Source organism: Somniosus microcephalus, unplaced genomic scaffold, assembly GCF_052327205.1.
Source record: "Somniosus microcephalus isolate GS21.2 unplaced genomic scaffold, FLI_Smic_1.0 unresolved_chr3, whole genome shotgun sequence".
NCBI lineage: Eukaryota > Metazoa > Chordata > Chondrichthyes > Squaliformes > Somniosidae > Somniosus > Somniosus microcephalus.
The window spans coordinates 33785101-33802519 of record NW_028225181.1 but is presented as its reverse complement, the minus strand read 5'-3'; positions in this window follow the sequence as shown (position 1 = coordinate 33802519).

Genomic DNA, 17419 nt, shown 5'->3' with positions numbered 1-17419 from the left:
CCCAAAACACATCATCCAGCAGTATTTTCTTGATGGTGGTTTCCATATCCCCAGACTGGGATATTGCCATTTCTTGCAGCGACTCCTTACCCTCCAGAAGGCTGTTGTACATTATGACAACACCACCCCATCTAGTGTTGTTGGGCAGCTTCAGTGTGGTGTTCTTGTTCTTTGTCATTTGCTTGGAGTTGTAGGTTGCTGCAACTACCTGTTTTCCCCTGACATACTTAACTTGCGTGGCTCTCTTGTACAGTGCTTCCATGGTTCTCAAACCCATGATGTCCTTGAGCAGGTTAAGCCCATGAGCTGCGCACCCAATAGACGTAATATGAGGGTAGGCCTCCTCCACTTGAGCCCAAGCAGCCTTCATATTCGCAGCATTGTCAGTAACTACTGCAAAGACCTTTTGTGATCCAAGATCGTTGATGACCGCTTTCAGCTCATCAGCAATGTATGTGCCTGTTGTCCTTCGTGTCTGTGCTTTTGAAGAACACTGGGAGAGGAGTGGAGACGATGTAGTTTATGATGCCCTCCCCTCGTACATTTGACCACCCATCTGAGATAACTGCAACACAGTCTGCCATCGCTATCGTTTCTTTGAGCTTTCCTTGGACTCTTATACTCAGCCTCCAGCAAATAAGTAGACAAAGCATGTCTGGTGGGAGGACAGTATGCAGGGCGAATAACATTGAAAAATCTCTTCCAGTACACTGGCTGTGAGCATGAGGGGTGAGCCTGTTGCATATACAGCTCGAGCAAGGCACTCATCTGCATTCTTCTGGCTATGGTTATCCATTGTATCAAAGAACCTTCCAAGTGGGCCAGGAGTTGCTGCTGATAAGGAGCCTGATGCTGAATGAGAACCATCATCTTCTTGAATGGAAGCAGAGGAACTCTGGGCTGACTGCTGTGAGCTTTGAGTGAAGTTGTTGCATTTGGATAAATGCTGCTGCATCTTTGTGGCATTCTTTACATATGGTTTTCTACAGTGTTTGCACATGTACACAGTCTTTCTTTCCATCTTTAATGCCTGGGGTAAAATGCTTCCACATATCCGACGGTAAAAGTGGCATTGTTCTATGCAGAGAAATAAAGGGCATTCATCTCTGTGTCGAACTGCGGTCGATCAGCACGATTGCAACAGGGTGAGTACATTTTTGCTGATGCTCCATGTGATGGAAGCATGACCTGTACACACACGACGCTACATCACCAATAGTGTATTATTTTGTATATTTTAAATTGAAGGACAACAGAGTTCAACAAGTAACTGGTTTATTTGGTATAAAGTCTGATTTACTTACTGCATCATCACAACATCAGCAGAAAACAAAATGACTTCCCTCGGGACCCCTAACCTGGATCTTAAAAAAAACTATAGCAGTCTTACAGATGCCTGCAGGCCAATCACAATTCGATATGCAAATATTACAAATAGAGGGAGCTAATCGCTCATCCACTCATCCAACCAATCAGGACACATTTGTTCACAGTCACACACAAAACTTGTAATTATTAAAACAAGCCAAGTAAGAAGATAAACATATATTGATTAAGAAATTCCTTAATAATTAAGATTCCATCTCTGTTAGTAATTTTAAGAGAGGACCTGTGGGGGGGGGGGAAAAAAAGAAAAATACAAAAAAAACAATATTATGCTAGCATGTGCTTTTTTGGGCAAAATTCCCAAGCTAAACTTCCCGTGGAAAATTTCTGGAAATTTACCGGAAACCTTCCACCCCTTTGCAACCCTAAATAAGATCATGGCTGATCATCCAAACTCAGTACCCTGTCCCTGCCTTCTCCCCATATCCCTTGATCCCATTAGCCTTAAGAAATATATCTAACTCCTTCTTGAATATATTTAATGAATTGGCCTCCACTTCATTCTGTGGTAGAGAATTCCACAGGTTCACCACTCTCTGGGTGAAGTAATTCCTCCTCATCTCAGTCCTAAATGGCTTACCCCTTATCCTTAGACTGTGACCCCTGGTTCTGGACTCCCCCGCCATCGGGAACATCCTTCCTGCATCTAGTCTGTCTAGTCCTGTTAGAATTTTATAAGTTTCAATGAGATCCCCTCATTCTTCTAAACTCCAGCGAGTATAAGCCCAATCGACCCAATCTCTCCTCATACGTCATTCCTGCCATCCCAGGTATCAGCCTGGTGAATCTTCGCTGTACTCCCTCCATGGCAAGAACATCCTTCCTCAGATAAGGCGACCAAAACTGCACACACTACCCGAGGTGTGGCCTCACCAAGGCCCTGTACAACTGCAGCAAGACATCCTTGTTCCTGTACTCTAATCCTCTCGCTACGAAGGCCAACATACCATTTGCCGCCTTAACCGCCTGCTGTACCTGCATGCTGACCTTCAGCGACTGGTGCACAAGGACACCCAGGTCTCGTTGCACTTCCCCAATCTATTGCTGTTCAGATAATCTGCCTTCCTGTTTTTGCCACCAAAGTGGATAACCTCGCATTTATCCACATTATACTGCATCTGCCATGCATCTGCCCAAATCATACTGGAGTTTCTCGGCACCCTCCTCACAGCACACATGCCCACCCAGCTTTGTGTCGTCTGCAAACTTGGAGATATTACATCTAGTTCCCTCGTCTAGATCATTAATATATATTGTGAGTAGGTGGGGTCCTAGGACCGATCCCTGCGGTACCCCACTAGTCACTGCCTGCCACTCGGAAAAAGAGCAGTTTATTCCAACTCTTTGCTTCCTGTCTGCCAACCAGTTCTCTATCCAAGTCAGTATCTTACCCCCAATCCCATGTGCCTTAACTTTACACGCAGTGGTTAGCACTGTTGCCTCACAGCGCCAGGGACCCGGGTTCGAATCCGGCCTCGGGCGACTGTGTGTGGAGTTTGCACATTCTCCCCGTGTTTGTGTGGGTTTTCTCCGGGTGCTCCGGTTTCCTCCCACAGTCCAAAGATGTGCGGGTTAGGTTGATTGGCTATGATAAATAGACCCTTAGTGTTAGGGGGGATTAAATACGTGGGGCTACAGGGATAGGGTGGGATATGTGTAGGGGTTACGGGGATCGGGTGGGATATGTGTCGGTGCAGGCTCGATGGGCCGAAATGGCCTCTATCTGCACTGTGGGGTTTCTGTGATATGCGGGACCTTATCGAAAGCCTTATGAAAGTCCAAATACACCACATCCACTGGTTCTCCCATATCTATTCTACCAGTTACATCCTCAAAAATCTAGAACCAGGGGTCACAGTCTCAGGATAAGGGGTCGCCCATTTAAGACTGAGACGAGGAGGAATTTCTTCTGAGGGTGGGAATCTTTGGAATTCTCTGCCCCAGAGAACTGTGGAGGTGGAGTCAGTGAATATTTTCAAGGCGGAGATAGACAGATGTTTGAGCTACAGGGGAGTCAAGGGTTGCCGGGGTGGGCGGGGGGGGCTGGTGAGAAAGGCAGGGAGTGGAGTATAGTTTGAAGATCGGCCATGATCTTATTGAATGGCGGAGCGGGCTCGAGGGGCCGAATGGCCGACTCCTGCTCCTCCTGTTTATGTTCTTATTTGGCAAACGGTTCTGAGCTTCAAAACGCCAACAAGTATGCTCTCCCACCTTTCTACCTCTTGCGAACGTCGACACTCGTGTTATCTACTTCATAAGAACATGAGCAGGAGTCGGGCATATGGTCCCTCGAGCCTGCTCCGCCATTCAATAAGATCATGGCTGATCATTGACCTCAACTCCATTTTCCTGCCTGATCCCTTCTTTCCCCTAGAGCCCAAAAATCTCTCGATCTCAGCCTTGAATATACTCAACGACTGAGCCTCCACAGCCCTCTGGGGCAGAGAATTCCAAAGATTCACCGCCCTCTGAGTGAAGAAATTCCTCCTCATCTCAGTCCTAAATGGCCGACCCCTTATCCTGAGACTGTGACCCCTGGTTCTAGACTCTCCAGCCAGGGGGAAACAGCCTCTCAGCATCTACCCTGTCAATCCCCCTCAGAATCTTATACGTTTCAATGAGATCGCCTCTCATTCTTCTAAACTCCAGAGTACAGGCCCAGTCTACTTTTGTGCTAGAGTGGGTCACGTGGTCCAAGACTTGTCTCTCTTTTTCCCCCCCCCCCCACCCCCACGCTTGTTCACCGTGTCTAATCTAACAGGAGACTGTCTGTTTCGCTTATCATCTTTCTAGGGATTCAGCCTCCTTCCTCCTTCTCCACTAGACATCCCATTAAACTATCTCGTTGTCGACTGAGGCTGACCATGAGCGCGGCGAGCAGATGGATTAAAATCTCCTTCCATTACCCCCCACCCCCTCCTCCCCGAGAATCTGTGTCGATAACCTTCAGCCTTCCGAGCCTTATCTTAATTTTGTCAGACTCCAAAAAGATAGAATGCAAAAGCCTCCCAGTGCTATCAAAAAAAAAACAGACCATGCAGCGGTTATAATGAGGATTGTCTTGTTTACGTCTGCACAAGCCGATGATTTAACTTAATGATCAAGCAGAGAAACAACAAATGTTCAGATAAAACGGGTCTGAGAAACACACACTTTTTTTTCGTTTCTGAGAGTGTGTAATTTGTGTGCCAGCGCTGCATGGTGTCACTTCTCTCCCGAGTGTGTAATTTGCAATGTCGTACCAGGCCCACCTCCCCTGCTGTTGGAGACCGTCTAGGCTGGGCCAACGTGAGCGTGTCTGTTCAGAATCGGGGGAATATAAAAGACGCTCACCACAAACTGAGGCCGGCCTGCAAAGTAGAAGTTGGAATCGTAGAATAGAACAGCACCGACGGAGGCCACTTGGCCCCTCGAGTCTGCACTGGCTCTTTCCGAGAGCTATCCAGTTAGTCACGCTCTTTTCCCCCATACCCCTGCAATTCTTTCCTCCTGCAAGTATTCATCCAATTCCATTTTGAAGGCGGCTGTTGAATCTGCATCCACCGCCCTATCAGGCAGCGCGTTCGAAATCTTAACCACTTGCTGAGTAAAAAGGCTTTTCCCCCTGTCACCTCTGGTTCTTTTGCCAATCATCTTAAATCTGTGCCCTCTGGTTATCGACCCTTCAGCCAGTGGCAACAGTTTCTCTTCATTTACTCATTGAAACGTATAAAATTCTAACAGGACTAGATGCAGGAAGGATGTTCCCGATGGTCGGGGAGTCCAGAACCAGGGGTCACAGTCTAAGGATAAGGGGTAAGCCATTTAGGACAGAGATGAGGAGGAATTTCTTCACCCAGAGAGTGGTGAACCTGTGGAATTCTCTACCACACAAGGCAGTTGAGGCCAATTCATTAAATATATTCTAGAAGGAGTTGGATATATTTTTTTTAAGGCTAAAGGGATCAAGGGATATGGGGAGAAGGCAGGGACAGGGTACTGAATTTGGATGATCAGCCACGATCTCATTAAATGGCGGAGCAGGCTCGAAGGGCCGAATGGCCTCCTCCTGCTCCTATCTTCTATGTTACTCTATCATAACATAAGAATTAGGAGCAGGAGTCGGCCATTTGGCCCTTCGAGCCTGCTCCGCCATTCAGCAAGGTGATGGCTGATCTTCGACCTCAAACCCACTTTCCTGCCCGATCCCCATATCCCTCGATTCCAAAAGTCTTATCGATCTCAGTCTTGAATGTACTCAACAACCCGGCCTCCACAGCCCTCTGGGGTAGAGAATTCCCAAGATTCACCACCCTCTGAGTGAAGAAATTCCTCCTCATCAGTCCTAAATGGCCGACCCCTTATCCTGAGACTCTGACCCTCGTTCTAGACTCTCCAGACGGGGAAAAATCTCTGTCTCTCCCTTAACCTTCTCTGCTCTAAGGAGAACAATCCCAGCTTCTCCAGTCTCCACGTCACTGAAGTCCCTCATCCCCGGGTACCATTCTAGTAAATCTCCTCTGCACCCTCTCCAAAGCCCTCGCGTCCCAATTCTGGGCACCGCACTTTAGGAAGGATGTGAAGGCCTTGGAGAGGGTGCAGAAAAGATTCACGAGAATGGTTCCAGGGATGAGGGACTTCAGTTACGTGGAGAGACTGGAGAAGCTGGGGTTGTTCTCCTTAGAGCAGAGAAGGTTAAGGGGGAGATTGACCAGAATGGTACCAGGGGATGAGGGACTTCAGTTACGTGGAGAGACTGGAGAAGCTGGGGTTGTTCTCCTTAGAGCAGAGAAGGTTAAGGAGGAGATTGAGCAGAATGGTACCAGGGGATGAGGGACTTCAGTGACGTGGAGAGACTGGAGAAGCTGGGGTTGTTCTCCTTAGAGCAGAGAAGGTTAAGGGGGAGATTGACCAGAATGGTACCAGGGGATGAGGGACTTCAGTCACGCGGAGAGACTGGAGAAGCTGCGATTGTTCTCCTTAGAGCAGAGAAGGTTAAGGGGGAGATTGACCAGAATGGTACCAGGGATGAGGGACTTCAGTGACGTGGAGAGACTGGAGAAGCTGGGATTGTTCTCCTTAGAGCAGAGAAAGGTTGAGGGGAGATTTGATAGAGGTGTTCATAATCATGAGGGGGTTGGGTCAGAGTAGATAGAGAGAAACTGTTCAGATTGGCGGAAGGGTCGAGAACCAGAGGACACAGATTTAAGCTGATTGGCAAAAGGGCCAGAGGGGACATGAGGAAAAACTTTTTTAGGCAGCGAGTGGTTGTGATCTGGAATGCGCTGCCCGAGGGTGGTGGAGGCAGACTCGATCGCGGCTTTCAAAGGGGAGTACCTGAAGGAAAAAAATTTGCAGGGCTACGGGGAAAGGGCGGGTGGAGTGGAACCAGCTGAAGTGCTCTTGCAGAGAGCCGGCACGGGCTCGACGGGCCGAATGACCTCCTGTGCTGTGACCATTCTGTAATCGAGTTGGCAATTAGTGCGTGAAATTTACCGCAGTCTGCTTGGTGATCGAAAAGACTGTTGTGAGCAATCTGCAGCAGAGGTTGGGATTATTGAAACTGTTTTCCAACCGAGGGAGGTTCCTTGAAGTGTTGTTCTGGAGACTCGAGAACCCAGTGCAATCCTTGCGTCTGCTTGTTGGTGCCTTGTGGTACACGAGCTCAAACTGGTGGTGGGAAGATTCCTCACCGAAAAGAAATTGTGCACACTCCTCTTTCTTCCCCCCCCCCCCCCCCAGGGTGGGGGTGGAGGGGGGAAGGGGCGGAGAGAGAGAGAGGGGGGGAAGGGGCGGAGAGAGAGAGAGGGGGGAAGGGGCGGAGAGAGAGAGAGAGGGGGGAAGGGGCGGAGAGAGAGAGAGAGGGGGGAAGGGGGCGGAGAGAGAGAGAGAGGGGGGAAGGGGCGGAGAGAGAGAGAGAGGGGGGAAGGGGCGGAGAGAGAGAGAGAGGGGGGAAGGGGCGGAGAGAGAGAGAGGGGGGAAGGGGCGGAGAGAGAGAGAGGGGGGAAGGGGCGGAGAGAGAGGGGGGAAGGGGCGGAGAGAGAGGGGGGAAGGGGCGGAGAGAGAGAGGGGGGAAGGGGCGGAGAGAGAGAGGGGGGAAGGGGCGGAGAGAGAGAGGGGGGAAGGGGCGGAGAGAGGGGGGAAGGGGCGGAGAGAGGGGGGAAGGGGCGGAGAGAGGGGGGAAGGGGCGGAGAGAGGGGGGGGAGGGGCGGAGAGAGGGGGGGGAGGGGCGGAGAGGGGGGGGGGAGGGGCGGAGAGGGGGGGGGGAGGGGCGGAGAGGGGGGGAAGGGGCGGAGAGAGGGGGGAAGGGGCGGAGGGGGGGGGGGAAGGGGCGGAGAGAGGGGGGAAGGGGCGGAGAGAGGGGGGAAGGGGCGGAGAGAGGGGGGGGAGGCAGAGGGGGTGCAGGGGCGGAGAGAGGGGAAGGGGCGGGGGGGAGGGAGAGGGGGGGAGGCAGAGGGGGTGCAGGGGCGGAGAGGGGGTGAAGGGGGGGAAGGGGCAGAGGGGGGAAGGGGCAGAGGGGGGAAGGGGGAGGGGGGGCGGAGGGAGGGGGGGCAGGGGCGGAGAGAGGGGGGCAGGAAGGGGTGGAGGGAGAGGGGGGGGCAGGAAGGGGCGGAGGGAGAGGGGGGGCGGAGGGAGAGGGGGGGCAGGAAGGGGCTCTTTTCTCTAGAAACGAGAAGGCTGAGGGGTGACCTGATAGAGGTCTTTAAAATTATGAAGGGGGTTCGATAGGGTAGACGTAGAGAAGATGTTTCCACTTGTGGGGGAGAGCAGAACTAGGGGCCATCAATATAAGATAGTCACTAATAAATCCAGTGGGGATTTCAGGAGAAACTTCTTTACCCAGAGAGTGGTGAGAATGTGGAACTCGCTACCACAGGGAGTGGCTGAGGCGAATAGTATAGATGTACTTCAGGGGAAGCTGGATAAACACATGAGAGAGAGAGAGGAATAGAAGGATATGGTGATAGGGTGAGATGCAGTAGGGGTGGGAGGAGGCTCGTGTGGAGCATAAACACCGGCACGGACCTGTTGGGCCTGTTTCTGTGCTGTGAATACTGTGTAATTGTAGTGATAGCCCAGCGTTGTAGGATATCTGTTGGGCTACCCAAATGTGATCAAGATAAAAGAACTTGAATTTCCACAGTGCCTTTCACGATCTCGGGACATTCCCGAATCCAATCAAGTACTTTTTTTTGAAGTGTGGTCGCTGTTGTAATGTAGGAAATGCGGCAGCCAATTTGCGCACAGCAAGCTCCCACAAACAGCGATGAGATAATGACCAGATCATTTTTTTTTAGTGATGTTGCGTTGAGGGATAAATATTGCCTTGCTGGGAGAGCTCCCTTGCTGATCATCTAAATAGTGGGATCTTTTGCGTCCACTTAAGAGGGCAGACTGGCCTCGGATTAATGTCTTGTGAAGGACAGCACTTACGACGGCGCGGCGCTCCCTCAGTCCCGCCCCTCGGGCGGCGCGGCGCTCCCTCAGTCCCGCCCCTCGGGCGGCGCGGCGCTCCCTCAGTCCCGCCCCTCGGGCGGCGCGGCGCTCCCTCAGCCCCGCCCCTCGGGCGGCGCGGCGCTCCCTCAGCCCCGCCCCTCGGGCGGCGCGGCGCTCCCTCAGCCCCGCCCCTCGGGCGGCGCGGCGCTCCCTCAGCCCCGCCCCTCGGGCGGCGCGGCGCTCCCTCAGCCCCGCCCCTCGGGCGGCGCGGCGCTCCCTCAGCCCTGCACTTGGAGTGTCGACCTAGATTTTTGTGCTCAAGTCTCTGGAGTGGGACTTGAATCCACGACCTCCTAACTCGGGGGTGAGTGTGCTATCAGCTTTGCCACGTCTGACGCAGATTGTTTCCATGTCTGTTTCGCGGAGGTTACAACATTAAGCTGTTGTTGCAGTCAGATCTGCAGAGACCAAAAAGTCTTGCCTAATCCCCATTTATTTTAATTTTTTTTTCAAATCTTCAACCGCACTCTGTTGGATTTAAGCTTCGAACCTTTTGAGAACGGGGTTAAAAGGAGCACAATCGAGATCTCGCTGTCAGGAATCTTGAGCTCAGAAAATCAAAGGGAAGGCGTAAGGCGAAATAACACAGGGGCTCTGCATTTTTCTTTACACCCTGCTAAGGGTTAGGCCTCCACAGAAGGAAATAATTCGAAGTGTGCAGTGGGAGGCAGATGGTAGTGATTTTGATCGAGACGGGAAAGTGTTTGGTTCATTGCTAATAAAACCATTGTTAGTGCGTGCTTCTGGGCGGGGGTGGGGGCAATCAGCTTTTCGACAGTTTTTGCCAAGGACCCTCTTTACTAAATAAAATTCCTGCGGCTCACGTAATATTTACTGATTTCGTTCGTCGAACACCACTGAAGCTGTTAAGTGGAACGATTGCTCTTGACTCGAGAATGCACCTTCTGTTTCCTGTGTCTATGTGCACCAGTGGAACAAGAACTATAAAACGCCACTACTGAAGAATAGTACAGCGCGGAAGACGGCCATTCGGCCCATCGAGTCTGCCGGCTCTTTCGAGGAGTGACCCAGTTAGTCCCACTCCCTCCCCCCCGGCCCTTTCCCCGTATATCCCGATATATAAGAGTCTGCTTATAGGTAATGGTGACCGGAAGCTCGACACCATCCAGGACACAGCCTGCTTGATTGGCACCCCATCCACCACCTTAAACATTCACTCCCTCCACCACCGGCGCACCGTGGCTGCAGTGTGCACCATCGACAAGATGCACTGCAGCAACTCGCCAAGGCTTCTTCGGCAGCACCTTCCAAACCCGCGACCTCTTCCGCCGAGAAGGACAAGGGCAGTGGACGCATGGGAACACCACCACCTCCAAGCTCCCCTCCGAGTCACACACACCATCCTGACTTGGAAATATATCGGCCGTTCCTTCATCGTCGCTGGGTCAAAATCCTGGGACTCCCTCCCTAACAGCGCTGTGGGAGCACCTTCACCACACGGACTGCAGCGGTTCAAGAAGGCGGCTCACCACCACCTTCTCAAGGGGCGACTAGGGATGGGCAATAAATGCTGGCCTTGCCAGCGACGCCCACAATCCCATTAACGAATTGTTTTTAAAGATCCTTTTTTCTTTTAAAGAAAAAAGCTGTGATTTCTCTTCTAAATCGATTTGAGTCTAGTTTTTGAAAACTCACTGCGCCAACTCTCTGCCGCCGGTCATAATAGAATATTGCATTTGGTAAACCAGTGCAGGATTTTGTTTTTTGTTTCTGCCACTCCGGGGTTTGAGTGTATGTGTATTGCAGTGTTGACTGATTAATTAAATTCACGTCATGTGTGTTGGGGGGGGTGGGGGCTGGTGGGTGCGGGGGAAGAGAACACACACACCGGGCTGCACAAGACAGCTGTAAAAATGTTACTGGGAATGTTAGTTGGCTGGTAACCCGACAAGTGTCTAATTTGGGCTGTATACTTTTGGACGATTTGTGTCCCAAGCGTCGTAAATGACTCTGGCTTTCAACATTGTCACAGAACCGCAGAGTGACACAGCACAGGAGGAGGCCATTCGGCCCATCGAGCCTGTGCCGGCTCTGTGAACGAGCTCTCCAATTAGTCCCACTCTCTCCCTGCTCTTTCTCCCGTAGCCCTGTGAATTTTTCCCCTTCAAGTATTTCTCCAATTCCCCCTTATTGAAAGTTACTATTGAATCTGCTCCCACCGCCCTTTCAGGCAGCGCGTTCCAGATCACAACAACTCGCTGCGTTAAAAAACATTCTCCTCATCTCCCCCTCTGGTTCTTTTGCCGATTATCTTCAATCTGTGTCCTCTGGTTACCGACCCTCCTGCCACTGGGAACAGTTTCTCCTTATTTACTCCAGTGCAACACTTCATGATTTTGATTGCATCTCTTTTATGCATTGACTCTTGGGATCTGGGCGTCGCTGGCATTACCAGAGTTTATTTCCCATCCCTATTTGCCCCTTGAGAAGGTGGTGATGAGCCGCTGCAGTCCCATGTGGTGAAGGTGCTCCCACAGCGCTGTTAGGGAGGGAGTTCCAGGATTTTGACCCAGCGATGAAGGAACGGCCCATATATTTCCAAGTCGGGATGGTGTGAGACTGGGAGTCGAACTTGGAGGTGGCGGTGTTCCCGTGCGCCTGCTGCCCTTGTTCTTCTAGGTGGAAGAGGTCGCAGGTTTGGGAGGAGCTGCCGAAGAAGCCTTGGCGAGTTGCTGCAGTGCATCTTGTAGATGGTGCACACTGCAGCCACGGTGCGCCGGTGGTGGAGGGAGTGAATGTTTAAGGTGGTGGATGAGAGGTGATCTCCTTGAAACGTGAGATTCTGAGGGGGATTGACAGGGTAGATGCTGAGAGGCTGTTTCCCCCTGGCTGGAGAGTCTAGAACCAGGGGTCACAGTCTCGGGATAAGGGGTCGGCCATTTAGGACTGAGATGAGGAGGAATTTCTTCACTCGGAGGGCGGTGAATCTTTGGAATTCTCTGCCCCAGAGGGCTGTGGAGGCTCAGTCGTCGAGTATATTCAAGGCCGAGATCGATCGATTTTTGGGCTCGAGGGGAAACAAGGGATCGGGGCGGGAAAGTGGAGTTGAGGTTGAAGATCAGCTGTGATCTTATTGAATGAGCAGGCTCGAGGGGCCGAATGGCCCACTGCTGCTCCTGTGTCTTGTGTTCCTTTCTTCACCCGCCCCATCCCAGCCCCGACAATTTTGTCTGTTGCGGGGCTTACACAAGATGCAGGCAGAGGTTTTTTTTAATAACTTCATATATTGAAGACTTTATTAGAACCATATGTTCTCAAACTTGGATCTAATTCTGCCCTGACCGTTGGATAATATGATGCGGGGTGGGGGGAGGGGTCAGAAATATGGTTCTAATGTCACTGTAATGGAGGAATGGTTTCCATTCAGATTGAATATGTTTTGATAACTATGGCATTCAGATAATTATAAACTTGGTATCATTCACTTTCAACACGAGGGTCGAACAGAAATGTAAATTGCCGATAAATCATTATTATGGTGTGGAGTCTTGCACCTCCCCTTGACAATTTTGTCTGGATTGGGGCGTGGTGGGGTGGGTTACACATGATGCAAAGGTTTTTAATCACTGTCCCAAAGTGTTTTACAGCCCATGACGAACTTTTTTCCCCCCCTCCAAGTGTGGTCACTGTTGTAATGTAGGAAACGCGGCAGCCAATTTGCGCACAGCAAGCTCCCACCAACAGCCTTGTGATAAATGACCAGATCATCTGTTTTTAGTGATGTTGGTTGAGGGATAAATATTAGTCCCAGGACACCGAGGAGAACTCTTCCCCCTGCTACTCTTCGAAATAGTGGCCGTGGGATCTTTTACGTCCACCTGAGGGCAGACGGGGCCTCGGTTTAACGTCTCATCCGAAAGACGGCCCCTCCGACAGTGCGGCGCTCCCTCAGTACTGCCCCTCGGACGGTGTGGCGCTCCCTTAGTACTGCCCCTCCGACAGTGCGGCACTCCCTCAGTACTGCCCCTCGGACGGTGTGGCGCTCCCACAGTACCGCCCCTCGGACGGTGCAACGCTCCCTTAGTGCTGCCCCTCCGACAGTGCGGAGCTCACTCAGTACTGCCCCTCCGACAGTGCGGCGCTCCCTCAGTCTCCCCCCTCCGACAGTGCGGCGCTCCCTCAGTCTCCCCCCTCCGACAGTGCGGCGCACCCTCAGTACCGCCCCTTCGACAGTGCGGCGCTCCCTCAGTCCCGCCCCTCCGACAGTGCGGCGCTCCCTCAGTCCTGCCCCTCCGACAGTGCGGCGCTCCCTCAGTCCCGCCCCTCCGACGGTGCGGCGCTCCCTCAGTCCCGCCCCTCCGACGGTGCGGCTCTCCCTCAGTCCCGCCCCTCCGACGGTGCGGCTCTCCCTCAGTCCCGCCCCTCCGACAGTGCGGAGCTCCCTCAGTCCCGCCCCTCCGACAGTGTGGCGCTCCCTCAGTCTCCCCCCTCCGACAGTGCGGCGCTCCCTCAGTCTCCCCCCTCCGACAGTGCGGCGCTCCCTCAGTACCGCCCCTTCGACGGTGCGGAGCTCCCTCAGTCCCGCCCCTCCGACGGTGCGGCGCTCCCTCAGTCCCGCCCCTCCGACGGTGCGGCGCTCCCTCAGTCCCGCCCCTCCGACGGTGTGGCGCTCCCTCAGTCCCGCCCCTCCGACGGTGTGGCGCTCCCTCAGTCCCGCCCCTCCGACGGTGCGGCGCTCCCTCAGTCCCGCCCCTCCGACGGTGCGGCGCTCCCTCAGTACCGCCCCTCCGACGGTGCGGCTCTCCCTCAGTCCCGCCCCTCCGACGGTGCGGAGCTCCCTCAGTCCCGCCCCTCCGACAGTGCGGCGCTCCCTCAGTCCCGCCCCTCCGACAGTGCGGCGCTCCCTCAGTCCCGCCCCTCCGACAGTGCGGCGCTCCCTCAGTACCGCACTAAAGTGTTTGTCTAGGTCAGTTGTGTGGAACGGGGCTTAAACCACAAGTCTCCTGACCTCAAAGGTGGTCGTGCTAACAATTAAAGCACGCTGACACTTCCTGAACTGGAGCAGGAGCAGTCGGAGTTCAGAGTCCAATGTTTGATTTTTTTTTTGCACATGACGGGGGTGAATTGTGACCTCTGGCTGAGTCTCGTGTCTCATTTCGCCATTTAGCGCTCGGTATTTTATTTCTTCATTCAGAAATACAACGTAATCCAGACAGTTTTTTTATTAATTGGCATTTTCCTCATGCATTTTGCTTTAAATGCATGTGTTATTGGGGAAGCTAATTATACCCATCGTTTGGTTTTGTGGTCTGTGCCCCCCCCCCCCCCCAAAAAAAAAAGCTCTGTAGCCACATGAGTGTTTTGTTAACCTTCCCTCTTTTTTTGAAGTGGGGTGGGATAAATCTTTGGAAATCTGCCATGGATTTACAATTTGACCATTCCGACAATGTCATTGTCTGGATGGAACCTCCTTTGGTTTGCGAAACCCGGCAGTCATTTAAATGAGGTTTCTGAGCTCTGAACCCGAGTGGGCCGGAGGCGGGGGTGCGTGTGAGGGGAGTCCAGGGGGGGGGGGCCTTGAGGTTACCGGGTTTATTTATGTATTTGTATTGCTTTTTGTCTCGATTTTTGCATTGAGAACACCCATTCTGCAACAAAGGGGTACCGTTCTCTTTGGGTGGCTGATGGTGTCGATCGGACATCAATCATTCTTTGGCTTTTTTCTGTTCATTTTGGGAGGGCTGATCCGGAAAGACGGCACCCTATAAATGACCCGACTTTGAAAAGTGGAGATCAGAGAGACCTTGATGTCTATAGAAATATAGGAGCAGGAGTCGGCCATTCGGCCCCTCGAGCCTGCTCCGCCATTTAATGAGATCATGGCTGATCATCCAAATTCAGTACCCTGTCCCTGCCTTCTCCCCATATCCCTTGATCCCTTTAGCCTTAAGAAATATATCCAACTCCTTCTTGAATATATTTAATGAAGTGGCCTCAACTGCCTTCTGTGGTAGAGAATTCCACAGGTTCACCACTCTCTGGGTGAAGAAATTCCTCCTCATCTCTGTCCTAAATGGCTTACCCCTTATCCTTAGACTGTGACCCCTGGTTCTGGACTCCCCTGCCATCGGGAACATCCTGCATCTAGTCTTGTTAGAATTTTATAAGTTTCAATGAGATCTCCTCTCATTCTTCTAAACTCCAGCGAGTACGAGCCCAATCGACCCAATCTCTCCTCATAACGTCATTCCTGCCATCCCAGGTATCAGCCTGGTGAATCTTCGCTGCACTCCCTCCATGGCAAGAACATCCTTCCTCAGATAAGGCGACCAAAACTGCACACAATACTCAAGATGTGGTCTCACCAAGGCCCTGTACAACTGCAGCAAGACATCCTTGTTCCTGTACTCGAACCCCCTCGCTACGAAGGCCAACATACCATTTCCCGCCTTAACCGCCTGTTGCACCTGCATGCTTACCTTCAGCGACTGGTGCACAAGGACACCCAGGTCTCGTTGCACTTCCCCTTCTCCCAATCTATTGCCGTTCAGATTAATAATCTGCCTTCCTGTTTTTGCCACCAAAGTGGATAACCTCGCATTTATCCACGTTATATTGCATCTACCCAATCGCCCAACCTGTCCAAATCGTACTGGAGTTTCTCGGCATCCTCCTCACAGCACACGCGCCCACCCAGCTTTGAGTCGTCTGCAAACTTGGAGATATTACATCTAGTTCCCTCATCTAGATCATTAATATATATTGTGAACAGCTGGGGTCTTAGGACCGATCCCTGCGGTACCCCACTAGTCACTGCCTGCCACTTGCAAAAAGACCCGTTTATTCCAACTCTTTGCTTCCTGTCTGCCAACCAGTTTTCTATCCAAATCAGTACCTTGCCCCCAATCCCATGTGCCTTAACTTTACACGCTAATCTCTTATGCGGGACCTTATCGAAAGCCTTCTGAAAGTCCAAATACACCACATCCACTGGTTCTCCCTTGTCTATTCTACCAGTTACATCCTCAAAAAATTCCAGTAGATTAGTCAAGCACGATTTACCTTTTGTGAATCCATGTTGACTTTGTCCGATCCTGTCACTGTTTTCCAAGTGCTCTGCTATTACATCTTTTATAATGCACTCTAGCATTTTCCCCACTACCGATGTCGGGCTTACCAGTCTATAATTCCCCGTTTTCTCTCTACCACCTTTTTTGAATAGTGGGGTGTCATTAGCTACCCTCCAATCCAGATACACATATCCTTAAAGGGGCTGGGGCAAGCTGAGAAGGTGGTTTAAAAAAAAAAAAAGCATATCGGGTGACTTTGAGCATAGAATATAAAAGCAAAGTGATCATACTAGACTTTGATAAATCACTGGTTAGGCCTCAGCTGTAGTATTGCGGACAATTCTGGGCACCGCACTTCAAGATAGATGTCGGGCCTTAGAAAGGGTGCAGAGGGGGTTTACACCAGGAGGTGACCAGGGAATGAGGGGGAATTCAGTTAGGAGGAGAGGTTGGTAAAGTTGGGACTGTTCTCCATGGAACAGAGAAGGTGAAGAGGTGACCCAATGGAGGGCTTTCAAGATGATGAGAGGTTTTGATGGGAGTCGAGAGAGAGCGAGGAAAAACTATTCCCCCTCTGGCGAGTGGGTCCAATAACCAGGGGTCACAGAGATTCGAAATGATTGGCAGAAGGTCGAGAGGGGGGAGATGAGGAGAAATGTTTTCACTGCCGAGAGTTGTGGGGGATTGGGGACGCCCAACCTGAAGAGGTGCTGACATGAATCAGTCGTTCATGAAAGACTTGTGAAATAATACTGAGCGGCCTGCGGGTGGCGCTGTCCAGAGAGTATAAATACTCGGGCACGGGCCCAGCTTGCGCAGGACATTCTTTAACAGGAACTAGTGAAGGACACAACTCGACCTCCATGTTGTAAAACAGTTGATTAAAGCTTTGTTTAACGGTTAGACCAAGTGCCGAGTAGTTTTCTTACCTCAGGTGGTAGAAGCTGATGCCATCAATAATTTTGAAAGGGAGTTGGACGGGTACCGGAGGACGAGGAGCGGACAGGGTTATGGTCAAAAAGTGGGGGTGTGGGACGAATGGCCTTCTGTGCTATACATTTCTATGATTCTATTGATTTTACATTTTCTTGCTCTTCATGTCTCCCGGTTATGCAATAGGGACCCGTGTTGATGAGCCCCTTATTCTGTCTTATCACAGCCCCCCTAACACCGACTCCCATTTATACAGTGCCTTTAACTTGGTAAAACGTCCGAAGGTGCTTCACAGGAGCGATTAGCAAACTAAATTCCACCCCGAGCCACATAAGGCGATATTGGGACAACTTGGTCACAAAGGGAGGTTTTAAGGAGCGTCTTAAAGGAGGAGAGGGAGAGGCGGAGAGGTTTAGGGAGGGAATTCCAGAGCTCAGGGCCCAGGCGGCTGATGGCACGGCCGCCAATGGTGGAGTGATGGAAATCGGGGGAGGATGCGCAATAGGCCAGAATTGGAGGAGCGCAGAGATCTCGGAGGGTTGCAGGGGGATGGAGGAGGTTACAGAGATAGGGAGGGTTGTAGGGGGCTGGAG